The 17,786-nt window shown below is 45.9% G+C and overlaps 1 long non-coding RNA gene across 1 annotated transcript in view; it reads left to right on the top strand.

Annotated features, from left to right (window-relative positions):
• The window catches only part of LOC127492735 (uncharacterized), a 76,098-nt gene that overhangs the window by 10,544 nt on the left and 47,768 nt on the right, over nt 1-17,786 (top strand). The gene's annotated exons all lie outside the window — the stretch shown is intronic.

The following is a 17,786-nucleotide window of genomic DNA, read 5'->3' as shown; positions in this document are numbered from 1 at the left end:
ACAAAAGAACAGCGCAGGGTCCTGTGTCGTTCCTCCACGAAGACGGGGAGCGACATAATGGTGCCGTGACTCAGATATGAAGCCTAGGCAGGGTTTGGTGTCGTTCCTCCACGAAGAGGGGGAGCGACATAATGGTGCCGTGACTCGGATAGGAAACCTAGGACGGATAGGAAACCTAGGAGGGAAAAACCGGGAAGAGATGGGAAAATACCAGAGAGAGACTAGCAAACAGCTTAGGGAAAAGCCGGACGAAAAAGGTGCCGGAAGAAGCTATTGAAAGCCTAGGCATAGACTCAGATATGGACTACAGGGGGAATCTGGGAGAAATCTCTAAGGTCGAAAGCGAAAGTGAAAGCTAGAACAAACAGACTCGGATGCGGACTGTGGGGAGAGGCCAGGAGAAATGAGGGAGGAGTATTGTTGGAGGAAAGCTTGGAAAGCGAAAGTGAAAGCTAGAACAAACAGACTCGGATGCAGACTGTGGGGAGAAGCCAGGAGAAATGAGGGAGGAGTATTGTTGGAGGAAAGCTTGGGGAAACATACCGGGTAGAGAAAAATGTTAGGGAAATTGAAGCCGCGGGGGGCAGGCCGAGGCGGAGACGAAAGCCACTTTGGGATTCTCAAGTTAGCCCGGGAATAGGGGGCGAAAAGTTGAAACCAGAAGCGGAAACGTAAGCCAGATTGGGATCCGTCTGATTAGCCCGGGGAGCAAAGGACGGGAAGCCAAATCGTGGGGCGGAGACGTGAGCTGGGTTGAATTCGCCAGGTTAGCCCGGGGAACTTGGATTGAATGCTAATGGCGGAGACGTAAGCTACGCTGTGTGACTCACGGAAGCCGCCGCGTGCAGAGAGAGCACGGGGCGTGAATAGATAGGGAACGCGGGGCTGGCGTGAGGCCGTGGTTCAGACGCGAAGGGGCGTGGAGACCGCGGAGTGTGCGCGCGAAGCCGAGCCGCACAGAGCCGGGAGCCCGCCGGCGGGGCGAGGCGCCGGGAAGCGGCTCAGCCGGGAAGCCGCCGAGAAGCAGCCTCGGGGCAGGCGCCGGGAAGCCGCGGGGATAAGAGAAACAGAAGTTTAGAAGTAAAATGAGAGAAATAGGAATGCTGGTAGATAGAAGTAAAATGGGAGAAATAGGAATGCCCGGAGATAGAGAAATAGAGAAATAGAAAGGCCTCCCCACAATACTGCAATGAGAAGGCTTGGATTCGGTCTGCCTGATTAGTGAGGCGATGAGCACCTGCGGGCGGCTAGCAGCTTATGCGCCGCAGGTCACCGAAGACAGGCACGAATTAACATCAATAAGGCCTCCCCACAACATAGCAATGAGAGAGCTTGGATTCGGTCTGCCTGATTAGTAAGGCGGTAAGCACCAGCAGGCGGCTCGACCAGAGTATGAGCCGCAGGTCACCGAAGATAGGCACGAATCAACACCAATAGGCCTCCCCACAATATGGCAATGAGAAGGCTTGGATTTGGTCTGCCTGATTAGTAAGGCGGTAAGCACCAGCAGGCGGCTCGACCAGAGTATGAGCCGCAGGTCACCGAACACAGGCACGCATCAGTGCCTAAAAACCTCCTCACAACATGGCGAAGAGAGGACCCGGATTCGGTTTGCCTGATTGATAGGACTTGTAAGAACCTGTGGCAACTCTAGCAAGCAGAGCAGAGTGTGTGCCGCGGGACACCGAAGACGGGCGCGTATCAACGCCAAAAAAAAAAAATAAAAAATAAAAAGAAAGGGGGATCTGTGGGGAGCAATTCGGACTAGACTAAGTTACTGGAATTAAGACTTATTCTATGCATCTGCTCTCCCACAATATGGCGCTGGGAGAGGAGAAAACAGCTTCTACACAGCTGCCTCCAGTTCAGCCAATAAACTGTAGGACTTGCTCCTGATTGGAGAGCAGCGTACTCGGCGTGTGGGCAGCCGAGTTAGGATTGGCGGAGGAGGACTATAAAGGAGGAGAGAGACGGCATGCACCAGGAACATCTGAAGGAACATCTGAAGGAACACCTGTGCAGCCCCCGAGAGAGCCGGCCGGCGGAGTGCCGCTCCCCTGCGGAAGTGGGGAATGTGGCCAGGGGGAACCGCCCTTCCACGGAGGTGGAAGGGACAGTAGCCAACCCGGGAAGAACCAGCAGCAAACCCGGGAAGGGCCGAGCAGACAAAAGAACAGCGCAGGGTCCTGTGTCGTTCCTCCATGAAGACGGGGAGCGACATAATGGTGCCGTGACTCGGATATGAAGCCTAGGCAGGGTTTGGTGTCGTTCCTCCACGAAGAGGGGGAGCGACAAGGGAGCCCTTGACTGCATGATCCTGCAATGACCTTGTCTGCTCCTCTTTGTGAAGTGTAAGGAGCCAGCCATGTGTTCTGCACATGAGTAAATAAAAGGCTAGCACGTGTACTGCGACCACCATGTGCCAGGTACTTCCCTTCCCACATTTAATCCTATATAGTTGGTATTTGCAATTGGGCAGTTTTTCATGACTGTAACCAAATACTGGAGGCAGACTACTTTGTAAAGACATGAGGTTCATTTTGGCTCTGGCTTCTGAAGGTGCTAGGTCTAGGGGCCTAGCACCTGGTGTTGGCTTCTTGCAGGTGGAGTCCTAAGGGGGCACAGAGCATCACACAGCCAGAGATAGGGAGTGCAGATGTTCATCTGTCCCTGTGTGATCTTCTCCTTAGAGAGCCTTTCAGGATTCAAACATGGGGCCCCAGCCAATCACTAGTCAATCACTTCCCGAAAGCCCATGGTTGGATTAAGACTATGAGGATTAAACGGCGTGAGTTCCGAGGGCCAAATCCACGTTCATACCATAGCAGTGCTATTTTCAGTATTTTAATGATGAGAAAAATTATGTTCAGAGAGTTGCCCCGTTGCACTTAAGGATGAAAACAGGGCAGACTTAAGTGGAAGGTGCCTGGATGGCTTTGGCAGGTCAAATTTCTGAGATTCCTTTGTTCTCAAGCATTTTGCATCATTCCTATGGTTTTGCTACCATCTGCATTATATTACAGTTACTTGTTTACCTGGATTACAAATTCACGTCCCTCTGGGTAAAGAGTAGTGAATGATGCTGATGGAGGCTTAGCCTGACGTTCTGGAATTTGAGTCAGCCTGAAGAGTTGACTATAGCTACCTTGGACACCAAGGCTCTTTTTTTTATTATTATTTATTTATTTGAAAGTCAGAGTTAGACACACACACACATGCACACACACACACAGAGGTCTTCCATCCACTGGTTCACTCCCCAGTTGGCCGCAATGGCCAGAGCTGCACTGATCTGGAGCCAGGAGCTTGCTGGGACCCAAGGATGTGAACCATCTTCTACTGCTTTCCAAGGCCATAGCAGAGAGCTGGACAGGAAGTGGAGCAGCCAGGACCCGAACCGGTGCCCATATGGGATGCTGGCACTGCAGGTGGTGCCTTTACCTGCTACGCCACAGCACCAGCCCCGACACCAAGGCCCTTATAAGAGGAAGTGTCTGGTGTTTGATTTAGCAATTAAGATACTAGCATTCCGCATCAGAGGACCTGGGTTCTATTCCTGTCTGCATTGCTGGTTCCAATTCCCCACTAATGGGCAGTAGGTGATGACTCGAGTAGTTGGGGCCCTGCCACCTATGTGGGAGACCTGTTTCCAGCTTCTGGCTGCAGCCTGACCCAGCCCCAATCATTGCAGGCAGTTGGAGGGTGAACTAGCAAATGCGAAAAATCTCTCTCTCTCTCTCTCTCTGCCTCTCAAATAAATTATTAAAAATGAGAATGTGTAGCATTCATTTACCAGCATGGTCTAGAAGATCTTTCTAGAAATGATTTAAATTCCCCCTCCCCCCACCAAACAAAAAACATGCCAACTGAGGAAGCAAGCAAGAAAAACCTCTGAAAATTCTTGCTCAGAAAACAGCACTATTTTTTGGAAGTAAAAAACCAAAATTACACTATTTGACTCGAAAAAACAAAGCATTTTGATCCTTGAGGAATCAAGTTCTTCCCTGTAGACCCTCCGTTAGTTTCAGGGTCATGGAAAGGTAAGTTACTTGGCCTTGACACTTCCCAGTTTGGAGATCTAAGAGTCCTAAGTCTCCATTCTCCACCTTGGTATTGCGTGCTGAGTTAATAAGAAGAAAATATGAGAACATTCTCCGTTTTCATGTCTCTAATAAAGCCCGTATTTTACAGCAGTTATGGCACTTTGCACAGAACCCAAGTTTAAAGGCAAATTAAATACATAAAAAACTAAGCCAGACAGCAAAGTTTAGTTACCTGAGAAACAACTACTAAATTTATCTCTTCAGTCAGGACCATAAGATAAATACTTCAAAAAATTCACTGTGCTTTTGCTTTCAATTTTACTTTAGCTCTTATTAAATAACACCTTCAGCAAGAAATGCACGTGTATAAATTTAAAGCTATCCTGATCAGAATGTGCTATAATAACTTGACTATGTAAAAAATGTGTCTTTTTGCTACTGAAATGAAGCTTATCTGACTGTCAGTTTCAGTAAAGTGATTTAGGTTACAGGGCATTACTATTACAGTTTATCTTGAGTAAGCAACGGCGGGGTGGGAGGGAAAATAGGTTATGTGCAGCCTCAAGACGCTGCAGCCTGCAGAAGGCCCTCCTGTGCACCAGGTTTGCACAGTGACAGCTGCCTGGAGCGAGGTGACAAGTGGCCAGCGGATGCTCTGCTTCACCATCACCCTTCCTGGAGATGTGCCTTGCTTCTCCTTCCCTCTCCCTTCCGGGATGTGTTGTCAGCGGGCTGGCTGTCACCTTCCTTCTCTTTCTGTCTTCGTCTTTCTCTTTCCCCGGCCGGCAACCTGCCCATGCCGGGATCTGATATCCTCCGTGCTATCTTCAGCCTCTCAATCTCTCCTTTGGGAGTTCTCATTGTCACAGCTTCTGGTATGGAACACTAAGGAGAAGGGGACAAGAAATCTGCGATCCTTTTAAAACTGAATGGTTCTTACTTTCTCTTCCAAATTGAAGAATTGTGTATCATGTCTGCCATTAATGTGAGGCTGGGATGGTTCAAGTTAGCCAAGAGTGAAGGGCGCCTCCCTCTGTTCCTGGACCAGGTCCTGTTCTTAAGTATTTGACCAAGTGCTCCTCTCCAATTCACATGGATGGCATTTTCCTCCTTGGGGATTTTCCAAAAGCAAAAAGCAATCATCTCAATCATTTGTCATTCAAACAGGATGAGATCTGAGGCCTGTTGTTTCAAGTTACACCAGCTGGGCAAGCAAATGTAGCTGGCATGCCGCACAAGCGCGGGGCAGGGATGGGGATCATAACACAACTTATCTTTTCCCTCTTGCTGCTTCTTTAAACTTTGTTCAGTGGGGAAAACTCTCCCCTTAATCTTGGTTGAAGCTACCCAACTGATGATTTTTCCTTCTCACTCTAAATGATCCTGGAGTCATTTTAAGTTGTAATCAGAGATTTACTTTACAATGGGGATGCCCAGGTTAGTGTTATCAAAAGCTCAAATCTGCAAGATGGCTTATTTTTGCCTCTTTCTTTCCTGCACAGGCCTATTTCCTTCTGGAAGTCTCAACGGGGCAGGAGGGAGTGGTCCTTCTGCTTTCTGCCCTTGTCCTGGTCCTGGCATCTGCTTCCTTCCCCAGGGAGTAGAAGCTCCGGGGGGGGGGGGACAAGGGCAGAGCACCATTCTCAGCTTGCCTGGCTGCCTCGTGGCTTTCCAGGCCCAGTGGGGCTGGGAGCTGGCATGCCTGTGCAGGCCTGATAGGTGGTCACTGCTGGAACCTTCTCTCCTTGTGGGCTCCTCAGAGGGGACCCCACTGCTGTCTTTACACAGAAGGACACACCTTTATTTTGGGTTGTTTCCTGTGATCCTTTCCCCTTCATTTCTGGACACGAGGTGCTAAATCCATAGCCTCTTGTTTTTTTGAGCCTTTCATCTCTCCAGATGGCTCTGTCAGGGAATGGAGGCTGGACTGGCCTTCTCCACCAGGGGAACAGTCACTCATCCCAAGCCGGGACAAACTGGGAGATCAGCTCATCCCATCGCCAAAGGCCTTTCTGAGGGCTGCTACCTTAGCAGCTGCTTAGTTGCTGCTTCTGCTTTTTGAATTTCCTTAGGGTGCAGAGAGTCTGGTATCAGACCCCCATCTAGAGTTCCCATTAGCTTTATCAAAGTGAGGCCCCAGGCCAAGTCACAGAACAACTCAGGGCCTCTGCGGTTCCCTTAAAGTTTTTGTCACTTTACTTGCGGTGGAGGGTCACACTCTCAGACCCCCCTCCACCCCATGAGTGAGGAGATTCAGCAAGATAACCTCTCTTCAAAGAAGTCTTGTTACCACTTTTTACCAAACTGTCCTCAATCCTTTCCCCCTTCTATATCTGTGATTTAACTGATAGTTTTTCCATTAGTCAGGAGGGGATGGGAGGGGAGAATTTAAGGAATTGTGTAATATAATTTTGGAGACTTGCTGAATTCAAAAGCTAGTGGGACAGAGTAAACCAGCAGGCCGGAGACTTAGGGAAGTCTTGCAGTTCAGATCCAAAGGTGGTCTTCTGGCAGAATCCCTGCTTGATCAGGGAAGGTCAGTCTTTTTCCTAAGGACTTAACCATCCTCGTTTAAATGCGGTTCTTCTTCCTTCTATATTTAAGGGGGAGGGAAGTTGATCTCATTCAGTATCCTGGTATCTGTGATATCGATGCTTCAGTAAAAATGGAGGCGGGAGAGCCCCATTCTGATGACTGTTACACAGATGTAACATTCCAGACACCCAGGTTACCATCGAGTTCTAGATTCTTCTTGCCACTGCCCCTCAGTGATTGAGGGTCTGGCCTTTGGACTGTGGTCTTGGCACCCTGTATAGCATAGGAGGGGGAATAAGAAGTGCCCTCCTGGATTACCCTCTGAATCCAGACTGTTTCTCTAAGAGTTTCTTCAGAATTGGAAAATTGACCTTCCAACTTGCTGAAGCATTTATTCAGGGGTCCAGGCGAGCCGTATGATTGCTTCCTGAATCAGCAACAGGCAAGAAGAGTAGATCTGACCTGGTCTCCAGAGGAGCTGGCATCACCATCGTCAGTGACATCCAGGTGGAAGCCTCAAGGGAAGATGGGAGAGAAGAGGAAATTCATGTGAAAGAATTCTGAAGTCACAGAAGGGGCCTTGAAGAGGCTGCTCCTGCTCTCTCACTGAGACGTTCAGGTTGTCTGTCTGTCTCTCCCAGAATCTGAGTCCAGAGAACTAGGAACCTGGGTGCAGGGCAAGATGAATTTTCAGTGTCAGATGCCAAGTCTGTGTGTGTGAAGACGGATCATCCAGAAGGAACCTGTGACCTATTACAGTGGGTGAGGTACAAACATCTGCCCATTTTCTCAGTACTGGCTCTTTTGGCCTGAATTGTGTCTTCCTACAATTCCTATGTGGACGCCTATCATCGGTTCCCAAGCTAATGCTAGTCATTCTTGACAGCCACGTCTTGATACTCTGGTCATCAGAAGGAGATAGGAAATCCTGCTTGATTTGCACTGTATCTGTGTATAATCTATATGTGTGTGTGTCTGTTCCTAAATGGAAATGCTGTCATTCCCCCTGCCCCCCACCAAATGTAAAGACATAGAGAAAGTGAAAATTTCTCCAGCCATTGGTCACTTCTCTGATGAATAATGTTAACAGTTCACATTGATATGATTCTCCCAGAATGAAACTTGATGCAAGTATAAATGTAAACATACACACTTAAAAGAGAAATTTGGATTGTATTTCTCTGTAAACTGCTTTTCATTTAACTTTACAATTGATTGTTGGACCTCATCCTCCCACCCTTGTTTTAAATATGGACTCCCTTTGGCTCAACTTCAGAGTGGTCTGTGATTTAAGTACAAAAGAATAATTCTTCCTCTCTTTATAGCCTTTTCGGGGAGGGGGGTATGTTTGTTAAGTTATTTATAGTGATAGGTTCTACAGAAATAGATGTTTTTTATTGAGACCATCAAGACCCTTAGTGCTTTAATGATTCTGCTGATTAAGTGGAAAACACATGAAGGCCTGTCAACCTGTCAAGCAGAAGAAAATGCTATCTCTCCCTAATGTAAATGGATTACATGCAGGCCTGATCTCCCACCGTATCAAGTTATGGTGTTTCATGCTCCGAAGACCAGGTGGGTATTACTTCGCACAGTTCTTATAGAATGTTGAACTTTTAAGACGAAGAACCAAATTTTAAAACTGTCATAAATCTGAGTCTGGCTTTTCAGAAGGCAAGAAAGCTATTTTTAGTGTGTCTGGATTGCAGTGTTTCCCGGTGGTAGTTGATGATGACTGCACAGTAAGAATGAAAAATGAAACTTCTGGAGATTGGATCGCTAAGGAGATTGAAAATAACACCCAGCCAGCGGAGCCTTTGGGTCACTAATTTGAATTCAGCTCAGAACAGTGATGACTACAAATTGTGCTGTCTGATGGCAGCGAGGCTTGCCAAAAATGCATTCCTCTTCCTTATCTATGTTAATTGTACCTGTGTGCTTGGGCCAGACTGGATGGCCTTAGATAGTCACCCCCTGGAGGGCAGGGATGCTGCTGCATAATGCACTCACTCTCCATGCTCTCATTTCCATGGGTGTTGGTTGGGTGGCTGTGATGGGGGAGATGAAGGAGGACTCTTTTTGAGGTGTGAAATTGTGACTATCAAGCATCCCTGTGAGATAGGAGAGGAACGTCTCCTCCAGTTGGTACTGGGTGGCATTGGAAGTGGTTTAATCCCACACAGTGTCAAATAGTCCCCTTCGGTAGTCCTGTCAGCTCTTCTCTGAACTGTAAAGGCAGGCTCCACATTGATTTTCTTCTTTTGTGGCTTCGCACCCATCCACTGGGCTCCGTCTCCATACCTACCTCTTCTACAATTTTTCTTAGTCACTTCAGCCCACCTGGGTAACCATGCTGTAATGAAGTCCACTTGTTTTGCCTGTGTTGAATATTATCCTCAACTGACACTTGTTTTTTGTGAATGTGTCCCATCTCCCCATGTAGCTGCAAACTATCTGAGGCCCAAGACTACATCTTACATCTTTCTGTAATCTCTCCCACTTACTGATACACTGTTTGCAACAGTAGGTGCTAATATTTTTAGGGTTTTATTAATAATATTGTTGAAAGACTGACTAAAAGTCCTACTTAAAAGTTGGCATAGTCTTTCATGTTAACTGTTATGTAAATTGTGCTATTCTCCTGCCACCACACAGCGCCATGGAGATGGTGGCCATTGTAGTCTTGCAGGTTGTTCACTGCCACAGCTCTACAGCACCTGTTCACAGAGGTTGTAGTGAGTGCCTCTGCTGACTCTGGAAACTTGAGGTCAAATAATATAGGATGAGCACTTGGAAAAAAATGCTAGTGTTATGGGAATATGTATCCCGATTATTACATTCCGAATCCTTGCCTCCACAAAGGTAAGACTTAAAAGCAGAGGCATTAAGGAAGGTGCACAAGTGAGAGTAGGATTTGTTTAAAAAACGGAGAGTGGATATACATTCATGTGAGAGTGTGGGCAACCCTACACAGATAGATACCTGGCATGAGCAGGCCTGAGTTGCCTTTGAAGAGAGAGAGTGGGAGGAGGCCAGATAATGACCTACAAGAGCTGGAAGCCAAAAGGCATAAAGGCCACTCCCCGTGTGTAACAGTCCTCTTTATGAGTAGGGGGTGGAACCCTAATTAAACATATAAGTGGGTGGAGTCTGGGTGAGGTTTATTGTGCCTGAGACTTTCTGGCAATTTCATAGAGCCTCCACGTGGCCACAGTGATGTCTGAAGCCTGATGTAGCAGAAGTGGGTGCATCGTGGGAAAGTGAGTACTGCATTGCTATACAAGGTGTGGAGTTACAGTGCAGGGCTACAGACAGAAATCATGAGAAAAATCTTCCTGCTTAACCATTCCTGCCTGATTTTTGCCCATTTCCCCTACAGCGCTACTAACCGCAATAGGTGAGGCAGGGAAGAATAAGTCGCTAAGGTGTGAGTCCTAATACACTTGTGTTTTGGGCCAAAACCAAATATGATAGGGACAACATTTTCCAGCAAGCGAGCAGTTCCACTTCTGTGCTGTCCTGCCCATCCCAAAGGGGTTTCCTCTCCCTGAAAATTTCTTTCTTTCTTTCTTTCTTTCTTTCTTTCTTTCTTTCTTTCTTTCTTTCTTTCTTTCTTTCTTTCTTTCTTTCTTTCTTTCTTTCTTTCTTTCTTTCTTTCTTTCTTTCTTTCTTTCTTTCTTTCTTTCTTTCTTTCTTTCTTTCTTTCTTTCTTTCTTTCTTTCTTTCTTTCTTTCTTTCTTTCTTTCTTTCTTTCTTTCTTTCTTTCTTTCTTTCTTTCTTTCTTTCTTTCTTTCTTTCTTTCTTTCTTTCTTTCTTTCTTTCTTTCTTTCTTTCTTTCTTTCTTTCTTTCTTTCTTTCTTTCTTTCTTTCTTTCTTTCTTTCTTTCTTTCTTTCTTTCTTTCTTTCTTTTTTTCCCCCTATTCTCAGCTCTTTAAATAGAATCTGACTTTTGTCAACCCAGCTCTGGGCTTTTGAGATGCAGAATCAGGAGACTATATTGAGACAGGCAGGTCCAGAGAGTAGGAAAGACAAACAACCCAGAGCCCCGACTGCCGGCTTGGTGGGGAGGGTGAGAGAGGGTGAGAGAGGTTTGTAGAGCAGGGCAGGCTGGGAGAGAATTAGGAGAGCAGGGGACACAGTGGGTTTCAGGGAGTTCTCAGAGGAACTGGATTGCTTTGCTTGCATCTCAAGATAGACCAGTTTCTACTGCTTGTAGGCAGCCAACAACTCCAAAATCTCTGTGACTCGACACAACAAAAATTCATTTCTTGCACAAAATCTGATGTAGGTCCTGATGACTCTCCAGTCTCGGTGACCTCCACGTCATGAGTTGGTGGCCCCAAATGCGTAATGTCATAAGTGTGGCAGGGGAGGGGAGACATGGAGACCTCACAGCCACTCTTGCAGTCTTTAGTCTCCTGGAGACTTCTGTTTGCAGCCTGTAACTGGCTTCTGGCTGGCTTGGCTGCAGTGGGCTGGGGAGTTTAGTCTTCCAGGAACCTGGATGGTGAGAATTGTGTGTAGGTGAACTGTGCTAATAATATTGGCCACAGGTCTTCAGGGGTTGCTATGGTTTGAATGTGATTTGGCCCCAGATCTCTTGGAGTTTAAACCCTGAAGTCTTATGTTAAGAGTAGTAAGAGGCAGAAACTCAGTGGCATTTAGAAGTGAGGGTTTTGGGAAGTGATTGGATTGGATTGGATTGTTAGGGTGGAGCCCAGTGATTGAGTCCTGGTGGCTTCATAAGGCAGAGATAGACATGTGTGTTCCCTGTCTCTTACTATGTGATATTCTGCACCATCTCGGGATGCTGCCAGTAAGAAGGCCACCCCCAGCTGAGGCCCCAAGACCTTGCACGTGCAAAACTTGGAGCCACAATAAACCTCTTTATAAGTTAGTCTACCTCAGGTATTTCATTATAGTCACAAAAAGGTTGACTAATACAGAAGTGTGCAAAAGACTTGTGGAATGGCTTCCACTTTTGGGGGTGGACGGTGTCTCTTACAGGCAAAGCCATTCTTAGCCCAGGCTACAAAGGAACCTGAAATTTATTTGGCTTGTATAGGAAAAGACAATGATATGTAATAAAGCTTCCTTAGGAGAAAAACACAATAAAGTAGTCATTATCTTAAGTGTTCTAAGAGCTGTTGATTTTTTTTTTTACCTCCATGCTCTTTCTTTTTTTTCCTTCAGTGAGAAAATATTCACAAATGCTGTTATTCCCATGACTTACTCAGAGGAAGTTTTAAATTTGATTTTATTTCCTTTGCTTCCTTGATATTCACTTTATTAGGCATCTTAAGATGGAGAAAAGGTTACAAATTCCCTTTAGTGTCATTAAAAAGGAGGCCTGTCTAGGATGACATAAATGCAATGGTCATTCATGATTCCTTTGAGCTTTATGACTCTTCCAAGCAAATAAAAAGTCTATATTGCAGATCTAGAGGAGAAATGAAGCTGGCAGGATGTGCCTAATGTGATCGCCTAGCAAGTATGCTTCAGCAGAGGACAAAAGAATGTAGAAATGCATTTAATTGTTTTGAAGAATAGGATAAATCAGGAAACTGTTCGCAGAATTTCTGCAATTTTCTCCCTAGGAACAACTGTATTGTAGGAGAGCTCATGTGATTAGTTGTGTCTTGACAACATTTTGACAGTTTCAACAGGTGGCACATACCATTACCAACAACAACAAAAACCCACAACTCCTGGTTGGCATAAATAAGAGTGAGAGAAGGCACGACTGAATACTTCAGCATGCAATTACATTTTCTGCATAATTAGTCAGAAATTGAGCATCCAAACATAGATGCATGTGTAATTAATTATGACTTATTCAAAAGCACTTGGGCTGTGACACTCTGTTCTTCATTTCCTTCAAATTAAATTACTGAAGTTTTCATTTCATTTCAAAATAATTCTCCCTGCATTATTTTTTAAAATTTCAACTAAGTTATAGGGTTGATTATAACATAAGTCATTGATACAGCAAGGCAAATGCTAGTTAGGGAAGTGTGGGTAGGGGTGACGCTGAAGGCATTAGACTGTAGGGGTCAGCAGAACCTATTCTGAAGCTGGATAGGGAAATTGAGGCTGGGGCTGGCCAGGGTAAGGAATGGAAGTTTGGTTTTTTTATGCTTTTTGTATCTCCGTCAAAGGAAGACACCATGTCAATAGGAAAAAAATACAGATAAAGTCTAGTGATTAAGGATTTTAAACATGTTCCGTTGATATATTCCACCAACTAAGGAGTATTGTATCTGTAGCAGATTTAGAGTATGGATTCCAGACTGCATGTCTTTTCTAAGAATGCACTCATTGAACGAGGAAAGTTGAGATACAGCCCCTGGACGTGTGTGCCGTCCTTGGCACTGCCTTTTCTCAGATTCTGTGTGGTGATACCTCTGTAACTATCTACGTTCCAGGGGCTTTGAATTGTTGCCGCCCCCTTTTCTGGCATGAGCAGTCATGAAAGCTGAGCAGTTTACACCTGCTACGCTCCTCTGGATATGAACAGACTCCAGGCCGGTTCTTACTTTCCCGCGAAGTGTTCCTAATACTGCGGACAATTGAATTGGCATCTCTAAGGGTTTGGGGCCATATTCCAATCTCATCCTCTTTGAAAATTCTTTTATTAAACAATTATTTATTTATTTGAGAGGCACACACACACACACAGGAATAAGGGAGATAGAAAGAAAGAGCCCCTGCACTTCCATCTGCTAGTTCACTCCCCAAATGCCTGCAGTGCTGGGGCTGGGTGAGATCAAAGCCAGAAGCCAGGAACTCAGTCCAGGCCTCTCACGTGGGTGGCAGGAACCCAGTTTCTTGAGCCGTCACCTGTTGCCTTCCAGGGTGCACATTATCAGGAAGCTAAAATCGAGAGTGGAGCCAAGACTCAAACCTAGGCAATCTGATATGGGACGCAGACATCTTACCTGACTTTACCTGACTTTTTAATGGCTAGGCCAAATGCCTGCCCCCTTTGCTTTTTTGTGTCAGAAATTCATGTAGATTTTTTATTCTGTAATACATCCATGTCTGTTTTAACATAGTTTAAATGTAAATTGGGGCTGGTGCGGTGGTGTAGTGGGTAAAAGCTGCTGCCTGCAGTGCCTGTATCCCATATTGGCACTGGTTCAAGTCCTGGCTGCTCCACTTCAGTTCTGGCTCTCTGCTGTGGCCTGGAAAAGCAGTAGAAGGTGGCCCAAGTCCTTGGGCCCCTGCACCCATGTGGGAGACCTGGAAGAAGCTCCTGGTTCCTGGCTTCGGATCAGCCCGGCTCCAGCGGTTGCAGCCATTTGGGGGAATGAACCCGTAGATGGGAGACCGACCTCTGCCTCTGCGTAACTCTGCCTTTCAAATAAATAAATAAGTCTTTTAAAAAATATAAATCATAAACCGTGGAGAAAAAATAAAAACGATTTTGACCTAATTCATTAGTGAATGAATGAGATTATTTTATAAGTCTCTTATGTGTGGAGAATCCGGATGAGGGATGTTGTCTGGCACAGCAAACTACAGCTTTGGTAGTTGGGCAGTTTCTTTTAATTTTTCAAGAACCCAAACTCATAACTATCTGGATGTCCATGTATCTGTGGAGTTTTCAGTTTTATGAGCTATGTCAACACTGCCCAACAGGAAGTTCGGGGCAATTTTATGCAACTGTTGTTGAAATTTCAATGATTCTATCTTTCCACGGGAGCTGGTCGAGTTATTCCTGCAATATGGCTACAGATGCCCCATTTTCCCCAGCTCATTGAACACAGTGCGCAGATCAAGAGACAGATGCTTTGGATCAAAGCATTCCTGGTGAACGCAATGGCTATGGGTCTAGGCAGACTGTGCAGTGGTTGTGATGCATCTTACTGTTCTCACAGTCTTGTTTATCAAGACTAGTTGATGCTATTTGTACATGTGGCTGTGCACACCTCACCAATCAATAGCAAGTTCAGTTAAAAAAAGTCTTATGGTCTGGCTGAAAGTTTCTTCACTAAGTAGAATGCTACGAACATCATTAAGCACTTTGAAAATCGGTATGGGACTTCTTCATTATAAACAGATATAGAAAACAACTGCAGGGCAGATTTCTTTATTTCTACGTGTTCTTTGAACTGTGAGGTAGAAAAAAGGATGGGGTTAACCTTAATGCCTCGGACAGTTAATTGTCTAAATGTGTGTTTTCACCCCAGGCTCAATTAGCTGTTTCTTCTCAACAGTTTGCTCCTGTGCGTTCTCCTCTGATGGCTTACCTAGAATCAGGACAGGCGTCCACCTCTGTTTTGGCACAAAGGAAACTCCCAACTGATTCATTTTTGCTGCCAGATTGCTCTAGAAGCAAGTTGCCCTTCTCATCCTCAATCAAAGCCTTGGTGTTCAAGTGTCCCACTTTCTTTTTTAAAAGATGTTTTTATTTGAAAAGCAGAACAACAGAGAGAAAGAGAGAGAGAGAGAGAGGAAGAGATAGACAGATGGATCTTCCAACCACTGTTTCACTCCCAAAGTGGCTGCAGTGGTCAGAGCTGGGCCAGGCTGAAGCCAAGAGCCAGGAACTTCAGCTGAGTCTCCTACATGGGTGGCAGGAGCTCAAGCACTTGGGCCATCTTCTGCTGTCTTCCTGACTGTGTTAGGGGGAAGCTGAATTGGAAGCAGAGTAGCTGGGACTGGAACCAGCGCCCTGGTGTGATTCTGGTGTGGGATGCCAATGTCGCAAGCAGCAGCATAGCCCACTGCCCCGCAGTGCTGGCCCTGAGTCTTCCAGTCGTGGTTCTGGAGGACCTGAGGATACCCAGGGCTCTTGGACGATTCTCCTCAATTACTGGGTCAGCTCACCTTGGAGACTCTTCCACTCTTCTCTTCAGTCTTCAAGACAGCAAGTCCTCTCGACCTTTCCCCCACAGAGGACTTCTGGGAGTCCTCCTCCTTGACAGCTTACATCCATCCCCTGCACACGGCTCCGCCTTCCTACCCCTTGTTCCCTCTACTCTTTAAAGAAAAAGGGCTCATGCATTGGTTTTTCCAAGTCCCATTCTCAGGCTAGCACCATGAGTTTGGGTTTTCCTTCCATTTTGGCCAAAAAACCAAAATGGCCTTGAATATTGTTGGGAAACCAGAGAGAAAGACAAAACCTGTATACAGATTAAGATTCTAAGCTCTAATCCTGCTGCTGTACAGACTTGTCAATTTTTTTTTTTATTGAGTTTTAGGTGACGTTGAAGGAAACCAAGCAATTTTTGTTTTATTATTTATTTTTTTAAAGATTTTTAAAATTTATTTTGAAAGAGAGAGGTCTGCCATCTGTTGATTTACTTCCCAAATGGCCACAATGGCCAGGACTGGGCCATGCTGAAACCAGGAGCCAGGAGCTTCTTTCATGTCTCCCACGTGGGTGCAGGGGCCCAAGGACTTGGGCCATCCTCCACTGCTTTCCCAGGTGCATTAGCAGGGAGCTAGACTGGAAGTGAAGCAGCCAGGACTGGAACCGATATCCATATGGGATGCCAGCGTTGTAGATGGCAGTTTTACCTACTATACCACAGCGCCGCCCCTAGACAATTTTTAAAAAGATCTATTTATTTATTTGAAAGTCAGAGTTACACAGAGGAGAGGCAGAGAGAGAGAGAGAGAGAGAGAGAGAGAGGTCTTTCATCCCATGGGTCACTCCCCAATTGGCTGCAGCGGCCGAAGCTGCACTGATCTGAAGCCAGGAACCAGGAGCTCCTTCTGGGTCTCCCACATGGGTGCAGGGGCCCAAGGACTTGGGCCGTCTTCTACTGCCTTGCCAGGCCATAGCAGAGAGCTGGATTGGAAGTGGAGCAGCCGGGTCTCTAACAAGCGCCCATATGGGAGGCCGGTGCTTCAGGCCAGGGCGCTAACCTGCTGTACCACAGTGCCAGCCCCAGGAGGCAATTTTTTTAATTGAAAAATTCTTTCCATGTTCTATTAGGCCACCCTTTTCTTCATCTGTAGCAACTCTGATTTCTAGGACTTGGCTGAACACAGTCTGGAAACCTCTGGAGACAGTCATCAGAATTCCTTGGGGCTCTAAAGATGTTGTCTTGGGTTCCTTTGGGAGAGAAAGACTGCTGCTCTTGCTTGCCCTGGGGTAGTTTTCTGGAAAGAGCGCGTGGTGTAGTTGCGCCAGATGCTACAGTGTACCCGTTTCACTGGACTCCATCCAAAGATATAGGGCACCTCTCCTCTCTGCATCAGAGGTTCTATATTGTAAGAGACTTAAAATAGCTAGTGGGAAGACACTGCTTCAGGAGAAGACTGATAGGAGGAAGGCTTCCGACTTACAGTGAGCCAAAACAAAGAGGATAGTCTGAAAACTGCTCTGAAGATACCCCGACGGGATGTGGCTCAGCCCTGGACTTTTGCGCTTCCAAAGCTAGGACTGTTTGATATTTGGATCTGGACAAGGGCGAGCTGGCACCAAGGTTTTCCTTTAATAATGAGTCCTTCACACGCTGTTGATTCAAATCAAAGGGATCCACATCAGTTTTCACATCTCACTGATTATTTTGTATATGGCGCTGCATGTTCATTTAGGCTCAAAATTGCATCCATATATTTCCTGCTTTCCATGATCTCTTTTGCTTCATTTGCTCTTCTGAAATATTTCCAATTATTTGGGTGCCCAATTGTTCGTGAAGTGGTCGCTCAAGTTTGTGCCGAAAAGGCATTTTTAGAAGAAAAGATTTATGACCACCATCATCATCATGTTATATGTTGATTTCAAAAAGACCTGATCATTTAAGCCCATTGAGATAGTAAATGATTTCTCCCCATTCCTTTTGGAAAAAATCCTTCTTTAAAATCTTTCAGTAGTTTTTCTTTTGTGGTTGGTGAGGTCTTAGCCAATGCAGCGAGAGAGCTTTGTATCAGATTGGCCTGTACTTGGGGGCTCGAATGGAGCAATTGCACCCAGGGTTAAATAAACCTTTAGCTCATAAACCGAGTGATTTCTTGCAACTGGTATGGCAGGTGCTTGTTGTTGATGGCAGTATCTATTGGAATTGAGGTTGCCATCCTGGGCTTAGGGTCTGGAGTGCCATCTTTTCTCAGGCCTGTTTCATTACCATACACAGAACACAGAGCTACCTGACAATGACACATGCTCCCTTACTGTCTTAGAGGAAGATGGTCAGACTCTCCTTAGCTGATACCTAGAATCCATGTCATTTCAATATTTGTCAGATCAGTTGA

Source organism: Oryctolagus cuniculus, chromosome 14 (assembly GCF_051225735.1).
Source record: "Oryctolagus cuniculus isolate XC-2025 breed Fujian yellow rabbit chromosome 14, ASM5122573v1, whole genome shotgun sequence".
In the NCBI taxonomy this organism is placed as follows: domain Eukaryota; kingdom Metazoa; phylum Chordata; class Mammalia; order Lagomorpha; family Leporidae; genus Oryctolagus; species Oryctolagus cuniculus.
The sequence above is the reverse complement of the archived record's forward strand: the minus strand, read 5'-3'. Positions and strand labels throughout refer to the sequence as shown.